At 36.7% G+C, this 13,920-nt stretch overlaps 1 protein-coding gene across 2 annotated transcripts in view; it reads right to left on the bottom strand.

The window, feature by feature from the left end:
- LOC127422604 (zinc finger protein 501-like) overlaps positions 1 to 13,920 on the bottom strand; it is a 105,822-nt gene that overhangs the window by 10,911 nt on the left and 80,991 nt on the right. The gene's annotated exons all lie outside the window — the stretch shown is intronic.

Below are 13,920 nucleotides of genomic sequence, written 5' to 3'. Positions count from 1 at the left end.
AAAGGAAAATAACTGATGTACAAAGTTATGTCCATTTAGATGCATTGTTCTGTGTTATTTGTATATTTTCAGCTTCAAAATCTGGTAAACTGCATGAAGTTTTGTAACATTAATGTTCCTCAGCAGCAAATAATGAAGGATCAAGAATGGACACCAACCTATTTGTTCCTCAGTATCTTCATGTTTTATGTTGTATGGCTCTAGATAACTCATGTCTTCTTTCTCTTCTTTAACAAACTCCATCTTTTCCATAGTATATCACACAGATTTCAGTTGTCACACCTGGAGATCTTCCTGCTGGTCTGAAGAACTTCTTCTCTTGTAGGATGATGGGAATATTCACAGTATTTATTGGTGAATTTATTGTAGGAGTGGCTTCAATGCTGTGATGTTTGGAGGCCCAAAGATCCAGATCTGCACAAATTATAAATATAAAAATAAATAGGTTACTGATTTTCTATTATTTTGTACCAATTATTAAATTTTAGGATTCATTTAATATTCTTTAAATGTATTTATATAAAGTTTGTTTATTTTTCTTTATTTAATTCTCGCAGTTATCATTCTCTTTTGTCTCTTGTCTTATCTCATTATTTTATTTCTCATTTAATATATACATTTAGTTAAGCTAATACAGCTGGATCATTTTTACTCAACCTAAAGAGCGCAACAGTCTGGTTCCGAAAGTCACAATCCCATTAATTTTGTCCATAGACTAATTGATTTTCAATGATAACTTATAAAACCTTTAAAGACAGAACTACCGTGGGCTCTGAGGTTGTTCATCGGTAGTATATGCTTCAATTGAAGCCATCCATCATCAATATGACAAGACCAACTCATTGCTATAATCATACACTAGATTTAATTCTGTCATATGGAGTTGATGTTGATAATATAGCAATTCTGCTGCAGAGTGATGACATCTCAGATCATTACCTTGTCTCTTGTACGCTGCGTTTAGCAAAGGTCACTCAATCTACGCCGTGTAAACGATCGGGTAAAACTATACTTTCGAACACTAAAGAAATCTTCACTAATAATCTTCCAGATTTGTCTCAAATACTCAGTAAGTCAAAAAGTTCAGAGGAACTTGATGTAGTCACAGAAAATATAGATACAGTCTTCTCTAGCACTCTTGATAGTGTAGCCCCTCTTCAATGAAAGAAAATCAAAGAGAAAAGCCCAGCACCATGATACAATGATCACACTCATGTTCCCAAGAGAGCAGCTTGGAAAATGGAGCACAAGTAGAAGATAAAAATTAGAGGTGTTTCCTGGTGCATGGAAGGATAGTGTCTCTAACTATAGACAGGCTCTAAAAGCTGCCAGATCTGCATATTTTTCAAACTCATAAAATAACCAGTACTGTGGATTAATTGGTAAGGAATAAAGCTTCAACTGAATCAGATCAGCAAACACATTGCAGCACAGTAGTAATGACTTTATGAATTTCTTTGAAATTTCTCAAATTTAAATCATCAGAAACAAAATTGGAATTATGCAACCGTCTGTCATAGCACCTCAGAAGACAGTGTCTCATATTATTCCCTATGAGCAGCTTCAGTCCTTTGCTGTCATAGGTCAGGAAGAGCTAACAAAACTTATCAAAACATCAAAAGCAACAACATGTATGTTAGGCCCAATACCGACCAAGCTCTTAAAAGAGGTGTTTCCTGTAATCTCAGAACCTCTTCTTAATATTATTAACTCCTCATTATCCTTAAAGCAGTTATCAAACCACTTATCAAGAAACCACAGCTTGATCCTGGAGAGTTGGCTAACTACAGACAATCTCAAATCTCCCATTTATGTCAAAAATACTAGAAAAGGTAGTGTCCTACCAACTGTTCATTTTTACAAATACATAGTATATATAAAGAATTTCAGTCAGGATTTAGGCCCCATAATAGTACAGAGACTGCACTTATCAGTGTTACAAATGACTTGCTCTAATCATCTGATCGCGGCTCCATTTCTCTTCTACTGCTTTTAGATCTTAGTGCTGCCTTCGACACTATAGACCACAAAATACTATTGGATAGGCTTGAGAAATATGTTGGCATTTGTGGACATGCATTAGCTTGGTTTAGGTCCTATTTATCTGACCACAACCACTTTGTGTAAACGAGAAATTGTCAGATCAAACTAAAGTTAAGTATGGAGTGCCACAGGGATCAGTTTTAGGGCCTCTGTTTTCCTCCTTATATATGCTTCCCCTGAGAGAATTAATTATCAAGAACCATGGAATTCGTTTTCACTGTTTTCCCGACGTTACCAACTTTATATTTCCTCGAAACCCGATGAAATTTCACAATTCTCCAAGTTAGCAGAGTGTATCAATGACATCAAAGATTGGATGTCTTGAAATTTCCTTCTACTCAATTCCGACAAAACAGAGGTACTAATTATTGGATCAAAAACCTCTATTTTAAGAGCACAAGCATTAGCGCATGGCAATGTCTTAAGTCATAAGCACAAAGTCAATGGACATGGCCATGAAGTTCTGGTATTTTCATGCAAGCATGTGCTAAGTATAGGCACAAGTGGGTTTGGCAAAATCGCCCACGCAACGCGCAAAAAGGATGGACCAAATGAAATTTATTTTTGAGGTTCTTCTCTGGTTATTCCAGCATCTGCGTCCCATTATATAGTCCATTCCCTCAAGCACCAATGATTTAAACAAAGACAGAACACTGATAAGAAGTTGGTAGTGTAAATGGATTAGAATTGAAAATGACGTTCTTTTGTGCATTAACTGCGTCCTTGATGAATGTCAGGCATATTTCTATGACGCTCCTTTTATACGCATGGAAAACGTGATTCTCGTCAGAATCTGGATGTATGCTCTGTTAAATTAAGTAATTATTATTAATCATTTTCATCTACTGACACAAAAATCATGGCTAGAATTAACAGTATCGGCACGCAATTCACTTCTACCGGTGGTCTTTGATTTTGAAAAATTTACTGAAACATGAAAAAAAATAAACCAAAAATATTTCTAAATTCAAATTACACTTCAAACGAAATTAAAATATAATAAAAATCATGAAGTGGTAAAAGAAATCATACTAAATCCAAACATTTCACTCTCTACAACTTCTTCCTTTTGCAGTGACTTAAAATTCACTCTACGACAACAGCTGGAAAATTACTAATCAAAATTAAATCATAAATACAACTGTAAATATATAAGAATAATACATATAAACATAACAATAAAAACAATAATAATATTAATTGAAAAAATAAACCATGACCTCTAGAAAGTTGAACACAAATCTTATAATTTTTTGTTTCAACAAACGGCTTCAACGGCTATTGAAGGTACACCATTTGATGTTCTTTACTTTCAAAATTTGGACATTAACTTTATTACCACCTGCTGGTGAAATCTCCAAACTGCAAATGCAGGAACTGAATTAAAACGTCTTAAGGAAAATAGCATATTGCGCCACTTCATTAACATACAATACACCCTTAGTTTAAGCACCTAAAATCACAGTAGCGCAAACACTCCCTCCCACGGCCATTAGCGCTTTGAGCCGGCACAAAAATTGCACTTAGAATTAGCGCTCTCACGAAAAATTGGATTGTAGCGCATAGCGCTTTGCACACTCACGAAATACAGCCCATAATGAGACACTTGATGTATGTACTGTCACATCATCTTCAACAGTGAAGAACTTAGATGTTATATGATAGCAATCTGTCCTTTGAAAATCACATTTCCAATATTTGTAGAACAGTATTCTTCCATCTCAGAAATATTGCTAAGTTAAGACACATGCACTCTGTCTCTTATGCCGAAAAACTATTTCATGCTTTCATGACTTAAGGACTAGATAATTGTAATGCATTACTGGGAGGATGTCCTGCAGGTTCAATAAATAAACTCCAATTGGTTAAAAATGCAGCAGCTAGAGTGCTGACTAGAACCAAGAAATATGATCATATCAGCCCAATTTTATCGTTGCTTCATTGGCTACCGGTTAAATTTCGTATTAATTAAAAAATTCTGTTAACTACTTAGAAAGCTTTGAATGGTCTAGCTCCACAGTGCGTAAGCAACCTTCTATCACACTATATTTCATCACGATCCCTACGATCGCAAAATTCTGACCTGTTATAATATCTAGATTAGAATCCACAAAAGGAGGTAGATCCTTTTCATATTTGGCTCCTAAACTACGGAATAGTCTTCCGAACATAGTTCAGGACTCATACACACTCTCTCGGTACCAAAATTTCAGTAGTCGGTACCGATACCAGTGAAATTGAATGGTTCTCGAAACCAATTTCAGTACCACAGCAAAAATATGCTAATATGATAATGTAATATCGAACACACCAGTTTAGTTATTTTTAATAATTTAATAATTATTTTAATAATTATTATTTTCCAGAACTCCATGTTTTAAAGTTTAAATTCATCATCAAAATGGTGTCTTAATTCATAAAACGTTTAACAAGTGAAAATAGCTTAATTGCTTTATTATTATTATTATTATTATTACAGTGAATATTACATTTTACTATACAGTTGTAATATATTTCTGTCACAATTTCTTCCATTTCAGACATCTTTTATTAAGAATCGTGCTTTTATTATGACGTGTTTTTTGCCGGAAGCTTCAATTCGGACACGGCCCAGTCTGTAGGATTAGAACACACCTTGTGATCATTGAAGACTTTTAAGTCACGTCTGAAATCTCATCTCTTTAAACTGGCCTTTGAGTCTGACAAATGAAATGTAGGACACAGTTTTGAAGTGTTTGTATTTTAGATTACAGGTGTTTGTGTATGTGGTAATTTTGAAATATTTTCAGTTTTATTACTGTTAAGTACTTTGGTCAACTTTGTTGTTTTAAATGTTATATAAATAAAGTTGAGTTGAGATTAAAGCGCTTAAAGTGATTTAATTATATAAATAAACAGTCTACATGTAATATGCATTTTACAGTGTATTAGTGCTCTGCTTTGTCATCTGATACAACGTGAATGATTCTCAATGTCTGTGGAGTTTCTAGCGTTTGAGCAGTCGGATTTATACAGTACGCAGCTCATCCACACTAAGATTGCAGCCTTTAGAAGTTTAATAAATCACACTAGGACATGTCACAATTTTAGTTTGATTTATTGTCCATTTCAATGTAAAAGGAGTAACTAATAAAGCCTGTGAGCATTTTCAAGCTGTCGTGTGTCAGTCATACTGATAGTCGGTGCTCGGTACTACCGGTACTACAGAAACATTATTACATCTTTTTTATTTTAGTATCGACATGGTACCAAAGAACCGGTTCTTTTGACAACACTAGTCTAGACTAAAAACTCATCTTTTCAGCCAGGCATAGACCTAATTTATCAATCAACTCATAGTTATGCTGCATTAGTTAGGTCTGTCGGAAACAGAAACACTTCTCATATTCTATAATCCTGTTTTAAAGTGAATGGCATCTACGCTAATATTATTCCATTAGTTTTCCTGTCTTAATCTCGAGATATATATCTTGAGGTTACTAGAGCCTGACAGATCCAGCTCCGGTCCTGCCTGATGTCCGACTCCCACTACTACATGTTACTGAGTGAGGATGACTAACTGCAGCCTGTGCCAGCCAGATATCACCTCAGTCTACTGCAATGGACTTCATAGAGAATGAACAGATGCCAGCTCCAACCATAAGACTTGGGATACTTCATTGGCCACTGCCTGAAACTTGGTAATTAATTTATTATCTATGCACTCCATTTTAAGAGTGTAGTTTATCCTTTGACCAAGGTGATGCAGGCAGAGGTCCATCTTCACCGGAAATAAACTGCCACAAGCTTCCAGTCGAACTGCGTTACACCTCACTGACCTCTGCCTGCATCACCTTGGTCAAAGGATAAACTACACTCTTAAAATGGAATGCATAGATAATAAATTAATTACCAACTAAAGCCTTCATCAGCCAAATAACAAAGGTCAATGTGTCTGTGTGCATTTCCGCAGTTAATTCAGGATAGGCTTAATAGATGGACAGGATTAATCTTACAGTCCATCTTTTTATTTAAACATTGGCCCATAACACTTACTTAGTTTACTATCTTTAAACCTTGACTTGAACTACACATAAATAACTAATCATGATGTTTAGCCAGAGGAGAACTGGCCCCTATATTACAGCTTATTTTCTGTTAAAGCATAATTTTCTGTAAAGCTGCTTTGAAATTATTTGTGTTGTGAAAAGTGCTATACAAATAAAAATGACGACTTACTTTTGAGGTCGTCATCGAATTGATATATTAACAATTAACTGACATTTAAATTAGAAGCCTAATTTGTGTGCTTTCCAATTCACTCAGTTGGGCTTCTGTTTAATGTCTGGCGTAAAAGTGTTGGGAAACCACAAGGGGGTGATATAACATTTACTGAAGCAGGTCGCAAGGCACAGGTATCACAACATAGTAGAGCTGCACAATTAATCGTTAAAAGATTGCGATCTCGATTCAGACACCCACACGATCTAATTTCTAAATGACAATGATTCTGCAATGTATATTAAAATTCCAGTGGCATGCTTTTGTAAGGCGGTCAAATTTCAATTTGAAATTCACTTCAAGATGCATTTTTAAATGTTGATATACTTTATATGGCATCTACAAAACACAGAGCTCCTGCACGAGACACTGAATAAACTAAAACGCAATGGCCAAAGACGTATGTCTTTACAAACTGCAGGGTGCAGCCACGATTAGCTAGAAGTGTGACAATCTCTGTTCAGTTCAATATTTTAATAGCCACCGATGCTACAAAAATACTGGAATTACCAAGATCTGACTAAATTCGCTACCAGCGTGCTGTTTGATTACAGCCGGCTGCTTTCAAACACTCGCATGTGTGTGTCTGCCCGTGCACTTGTGTCTTGTGATGAATGCAGCGCTCCTGCACGAAACGCTGCGTTGTTTTTAATCAAAATACCCCTCTTAAGGCGATATTAATGTAAACACAGCTGTTAATGAATTATGAGAGTGTAAACAGATGGGATTAAATCTGCGCTGATTTGACGAGATTTTAAAAGCAAACACAGCTGTTAATGTATAAGCAGAAGGGACAAGTTCTTCAAAATGTTAGATCTGTGCGATGTCTAAATGTATATAAGCTGCATGCTGTCTGTTATAGGCATTCATGCATTCTTACTGCATCAAATCAGTATTAATGTATATCTATCACACAGTAAAGCGTGTCAAATATTTAAGTAGTTTTGTTTAGCATTAAATTACCTTTTTAATGGTTTACATTATAATGTGTTTAATGTTTAATTGCTACAGTTGCTGAAAAACTTAATGCACTGTTTACTCTGTTCTCTATTTAATTACCGGCTCTTGAAAAATTCCTTTACAAGCTTGAAGCGATTTTTACAAGAGAAACACTGAAGGCCTCATTGTTTTAATTTAAATTGTTAATATATATATATAATTCGTAAAATAACAGTGTTTTATTGCATATTTGCTTAAAAGTGCAATACCAAGTTAATGTAGAACTGTTAATGAAGCTTTCTTTCTGCTCGTTTTGCTTTTTACTTAGCATGTGAGAAACAGGTTAAATTTTTTTTATTATTTATTATGCAGTTTAACAGTTGTTTTTTTTTTTGCAATAATCACAAGGTGCTGTTTGGTTTATAATGTATTCGTTGCACCCTTTTGTGGACTTAGGACATTTTAAATTTATATATTTGATTTACAACTTTATTGCATTTTTTGCATAGATTGAACCAGAGGACATTTTGTCAGAACCTCTAGTAAATTACATGTTACTTTGTTTAATACTCTTATGTCCAGGTTTTGTAAATTACTGAAATAAGCATTTTTCTTCAGAATCGTGATTGATAGCTGCGATCTTCCGAACTTAGTGAGTAGCTGGACAAAAATCCACTTACAGAATGAAACAATGCACAAAATTAGATGACAACAGTGTAAGAAAAGCTAACAAAGTTGGCAAATATAACAACTTACTGAGATCAGCTGCAGAGGACACTGGCGATTCACTGTTTATCATGAGCATTACAGGCTGAATTCAACGCTCTGGTTAGTTAGCAGGCTGGTCAGTGTCCGAGTCCAAAACATTGTTGCTCCATCCACTGTCGCTTTTGCTTATGTCCTTCTTATGGTCCCTGTACTCCCTTAAGTGTTATTCAAATTGTTTATGATTTGGTCAATTGGCCGACTGAAGGCGGTGTACATCATTTCGTGCTGTATCTTCGTTCTCATAGAGTATTTTTTTCCTTTGCGATCTGTCCAGTTTATCTCGGATCTTTGTAAATACCATATCACAAGTAGAGCACTCATTTCGTCGTGTTATCTGAACGCTTTTGATGTCTGATAATTTGGTGGGTTTTTTATTGTTGTTATCGAGCAAAGAAGTACTCCTTGCAGCAGACGGTAGCTACTGTTATTGTTTGGGAAAACGTTACCATGGTGACAAAACATTATCCCGCCCTCCATCCCCTGACGTAATTGGTTCCTGCGTAGGCCCAGGAACCTGCACCCGAACCATGACGGAGTAAAAGGGCTAACAGAGACCATAAAAACATGAAATTAAAAACTATTTCAACCCTGTATAGTAGGCGCCACTGTTGTCATACCATTCTCCTGTCCGAACCCTTCAGATGTTAGAGATTAATATATTGAACGCTGCTAAAGCATTTATTTACCTAATTCGGCATAACTGTTTCATAATGTTCTTTCCATGGTGATGATGCATTTTGAGGAGTATATAATCTGAGTGAGATGAGTAAAGAGTGCTGTTGCATAAATATATGTCCTATTTATATTTACACATCTCTACGAGTATCTTCCAGACTCCAGAACTCCAGAACCCAACTTCTCTTTTTATTATGTATGGATAATATAACACAAGGTACACTGATATAAATACATAGTGATATAAATACATGTGGAATAATGTACATTAAGAATAACAATTTACCGCTGACTACCACCCCTGGAGTCGTGAGTTTGAATCCAGGGCGTACTGAGTGACTCCAGCCGGGTCTCCTAAGTAACCAAATTGGCCCGGTTGCTAGGGAGGGTAGAGTCACATGGGGTGACCTCCTCGTGGTCGCTGTAATGTGGTTCGCTCTCGGTGGTGCACGTGGTGAGTTGTACGTGGATGCCGCGGAGAATAACGTGAAGCCTCCACACGCGCTATGTCTCTGTGGTAACGCGCTCAACAAGCCATGTGATAAGATGTGCGGATTAATGTCTCAGATACGGAGGCAGCTGAGATTCATCCTCCGCCACCCGGATTGAAGCGAGTCACCACGCCACCATGAGGGCCTAGAGCGCATTGGGAATTGGGCATTCCAAATTGGGGAGAAAAACAAAACAAAAAGAATAACAGTATAGTATAAAATAGGATGCATATATTACAAATAATATAAAAGAAAATACTGGCTCACTGCCTTTTCTTTATTTAAATTAGTGCAATACTTTGTTTTATTATCCTTGCAATAAAAATAGCTAATAGTGGTTCTGCTAATTATGATATTTCCGACACAAGTGATACGAGAAGTAGGAAAGATGATTCGAAATACCCGGATGACCGGTCTGATCTCACTTTATCCCCCACATGTGCTGTCATTATTAAGAAATATCAGACCGCTGGTTGGCGCGATTGACCAATCAGAATCGAGAATTCCAGAGAGCAGTGTTACAAGTGAACATATTTGTTTGCTGTCAGAAATACAGAATATATATACATCAGTATCATGATTAATGACAATAAGACCTGCTGCACTTGTGTTGGGTATAATCTGATTAAAAATTAATTAGTTAATGTAATCTAATGACTTTAAAGTAGTGTAACACATTACAATTTAAACATTTGTAATCAGATTGCAGATTGCAGTGACTTTCAGTTAATTACTTAAGTACATTACTTGAGTTATACATATTTCTATTAATTCCAACATTCTAATATAATTTGTTTAGAATACATTTAAAACATTAATTTTGTTCATATGTAAATCTGTTTGTGTTTATGTGACCGGTGAATGCACAACAATGAACAAGGAGGAAATTTAGACATTATTTTGAATTAAGCATCAGATGTTAATTATATTGCGATGCTTTCCATACAACACGCTCTTAAAAAGACATCTCAGAGATGTAAGTGTGCTATCTGGGTTGAAGACTATCATTTTATTTTATTTCCTTTAAAATGAACTGTATTAAATCAAGTAAATCAAGCACGCAAATGACGAATTTTGAGTTCCAAAAAAAATCACATTAAATCCGACCTGTCTGTTTATACGAATAAAGGCACATTGGGAAAAAATCAGATATGTATCAGATTTATTCCCACATATTTAAGTGTCACAGATCGGATTTTTTTGAAAAAAAACAGATCTGTATCACATGTCAGTGATAAAAACAATTCTAGCCCTATTCTGACTGAACTCATCATTAGATGTAAGTTAAAAGTGTGTATTTGTTTACCTTTTGTAGTATTTGTTCTCTTTTTCTTCGGATTCTCCTTCTTCAGTTGGTTTACTGGCGGGTTGCAAACCAGCTTTTTAGGTGCATACCACCACCTCCTGAGCTGGAGTGTGAAGAGACTTCAGTGTAAAATGAGATTAATGATTTCTTATATCCTGTATTTAAATCCACTGTTTCTTATGAATTTAATAACTGCCTTTATAATTTTTCCATATCTACACACACACACACACACACACACACACACACACATATATATATATATATATAAAAACAGGGTTGGGAGGGCTACTTTTGAAATGTATTCCACTACAGATTACAGATTACATGCTGTAAAATGTAATTTGTAACATATTCCGTTAGATTACTCAAGATCAGTAATGTAATCTAAATACTTTGGATTACTTCTTCAGCACTGGTAGATTTTTTCACTTGTTTTGACTATAAAAACTCTGCCAGTACAGTAAGACAAAATACACATGTTAAAAATACATTCTCCTAAAAACCTAAATATCTTATACAGTGTTGTTTCTAAAACAAGATAAATCAAAATGATCTTGTTTTAAGGATTTTTTTATATTTTTACAGGAAAACAATACAAAAATTATCATCAAGAATAAGATTTTTGCCCTAATATCAAAGGTCTTAATAGAAAAAAAGAAATTATAATCTAACATGAATTTTCTTGATAAAAAAATATGATCATGTCTGGTAACGTGCATGTAAAATGGCTAGAAATAGCATTTTAGCTTAGCGTAAAGCTGACAATTTACACAAGGTTTATTTCTATTTCTTCTGCTCCAAACTTACTTCAAACTTACTTCTCTGCTCATATGAATGTAACATATTATAAGTGTTTCACCACTGTTCAAATGCGCTAAATGTTTTCCATCTGAAAGGACTAAATATTAAATGAAACAAATGAAAATAAAATGCAAAGTAATCTCTTCAGTAATTAAAATACTTTTTGAATGTAACTGTATTCTAATTACCAATGATTTAAATTGTAACTGTAGTGGAATACAGTTACTTATATTTGATATTTTAAATACGTAATCCCGTTACATGTATTCCGTTACTCCCCAACCCATATATATATATATATATATATATATATATATATATACACGCAGTGAATATACAAATATGTTATATACATAAGGGAATGTAATGGCAGAACAGGCAGGATGTGTTTGATAATATAAAAAGACTAAGATGTGAATTGCACATAATTATTGCTCAATGGGACAATTTTAACTGTTCATGAGATGGATAGCCTGAGGGAAAAAAACTGTTCCTGTGCCTGTTGGTTCTGGTGCTCAGAGCTCTGAAGCGTCGGCCAGAAGGCAACAGTTCAAAAAGGTAGTGGGCTGGATGAGTGGGGTCCAGAGTGATTTTTCCAGCCTTTTTCCTCACTCTGCAAGTGTACAGTTCTTGAAGGGAAGGCAGGGGGCAACCAATAATCCTCTCAGCAGTCCGAACTGTCCTTTGTAATCTTCTGATATCCGATTTTGTAGCTGCACCAAACCAGACTGAAGTGCAGAGGACAGACTCAGTGACTGCTGAGTAGAACTGTAACAGCAGCGCCTGTGGCAGGTTGAATTTCCTCAGCTGGCGAAGGAAGTACAACCTCTGCTGGGCCTTTTTCACAATGGAGTCAATGTGGGTCTCCCACTTCAGGTCCTGTGAGATGGTAGTGCCCAGGAACCTGAATGACTCAACTGCTGCCACAGTGCTGTTTAGAATGGTGAGGGGAGTCAGTGTTGGGGTGTTCCTCCTAAAGTCCACAATCATCTCCACCATTTTGAGCGTGTTCAGCTCCAGGTTGTTTTGACTACACCAGTAAGCCAGCCATTCAACCTCCCTTCTGTATTCAGACTCATCATCATCTTGGATGAGGCTGATGACAGAAGTGTCATCTGCAAACTTCAGGTGCTTGACAGAGGGGTCCTTGGCGGTGCAGTCATTGGTATACAGGGAGAGGAGTAGTGGGGAGAGCACACATCCCTGGGGGGCACCTGTGCTGATTGTACAGGTGCTGGAAGTTAATGTCCCCATCTCACAAGCTGCTGCCTGTCCGTCAGAAAGCTGGTGATCCACTGACAGATAGACATGGGAACAGAGAGTTGGTGTAATTTAGTCTGGAGTATAGCTGGGAACATGGTGTCGAAAGCTGAACTGAAGTCCACAAAAAGGATCCTTGCATATGTCCCTGGTCTGTCCAGATGTTGCAGGATATGATGCAATGCTATGTTGACTGCATCTTCCACAGACATGTTTGCTCGATAAGCAAATTGAAGGGGATCTAGAAAGGGTCCAGTGATGTCCTTCAGGTGGGCCAACACCAGTCTCTCAAATTATTTCATGACCACAGACGTCAGAGCTATGGGTCTGTAGTCATTAAGTCCTGTGATTTTGGGTTTATTTGGGACAGGAATGATGATTGAGTGTTTGAAGCAGCAGGGAACTTCACACTGCTCCAGTTATCTGTTTAAGATCTGTGTAAAGATGGGGGCCAGCTGGTTAGCACAGGATTTAAGACAAGCGGGTGAAATGCAGTCTGGGCCCTGTGCTTTCCTTGTCTTTTGTTTTTAGAAGACACGACACACCTCTTCTTCACAGATCTTAAGTGCAGGTTGAGTAGCAGGAGGGGGGGAGGAGGGGGGTTGCAGGAGGTGTTGGTGTTTGTGTGAAGTGAAGGTCAGAGCGGATATGGGGTGTGAGATTGGGCCTTTCAAATCTACAGTAGAGCACATTTAAGTTGTCAGCCAGTTGTTGGTCTGCTACAGTGTTGGGGGTAGGAGTCTTGTAGTTCGAAAGTTGTTTCAGGCCACTCCACACTGATGCAGGGTTGATAGCTGAAAACTTGTTTTTCAGCTGTTCAAAGTATCTTCTTTTAATCACTCTGATTTCCTTATTCAGTGTGTTCCAGGCCTGATTGTACAAGACTTTCTCCCCACCTCTTTAAGCATCCTCTTTGGCCTGACGAAGCTGCCTGTGTTCTGCTGTAAACCACGGTTTGTTATTGCTGTATGTTAAGCAAGTTCTAGTAGAAATGCAATGCACATATCCTCACAGAAACTGATATATGATGTAACAGTATCTGTGAGCTCATTCAGATTGGTGTCTGCAGCCTAAACAAACACTCCAATCAGTGCAGTCAAAACAGGCTTGTAGATCCAGCTCTGTTTCCATTTCTTTTCAGTCCTTACTATAGGTTTAGCAGATTTTAGTTTCTGTCTGTAGGTTGGAAGATGATGAACCAGACAGTGATCAGAGTGTCCCAAAGCTGCTCTAGGGACAGAGCGATATGCATCCTTTATTGTTGTGTAGCAATGATCCAGTATATTTCTGGCTCTGGTTTGGCATGTAATGTGCTGTTTGTATTTGGGCAGTTCACATGTGAGGTTTTCTTTGTTAAAATCCCCAAGAATAATA

The sequence above is a fragment of the Myxocyprinus asiaticus genome, chromosome 31 (assembly GCF_019703515.2).
Source record: "Myxocyprinus asiaticus isolate MX2 ecotype Aquarium Trade chromosome 31, UBuf_Myxa_2, whole genome shotgun sequence".
Taxonomy (NCBI): domain Eukaryota; kingdom Metazoa; phylum Chordata; class Actinopteri; order Cypriniformes; family Catostomidae; genus Myxocyprinus; species Myxocyprinus asiaticus.
The sequence above is the reverse complement of the archived record's forward strand: the minus strand, read 5'-3'. Positions and strand labels throughout refer to the sequence as shown.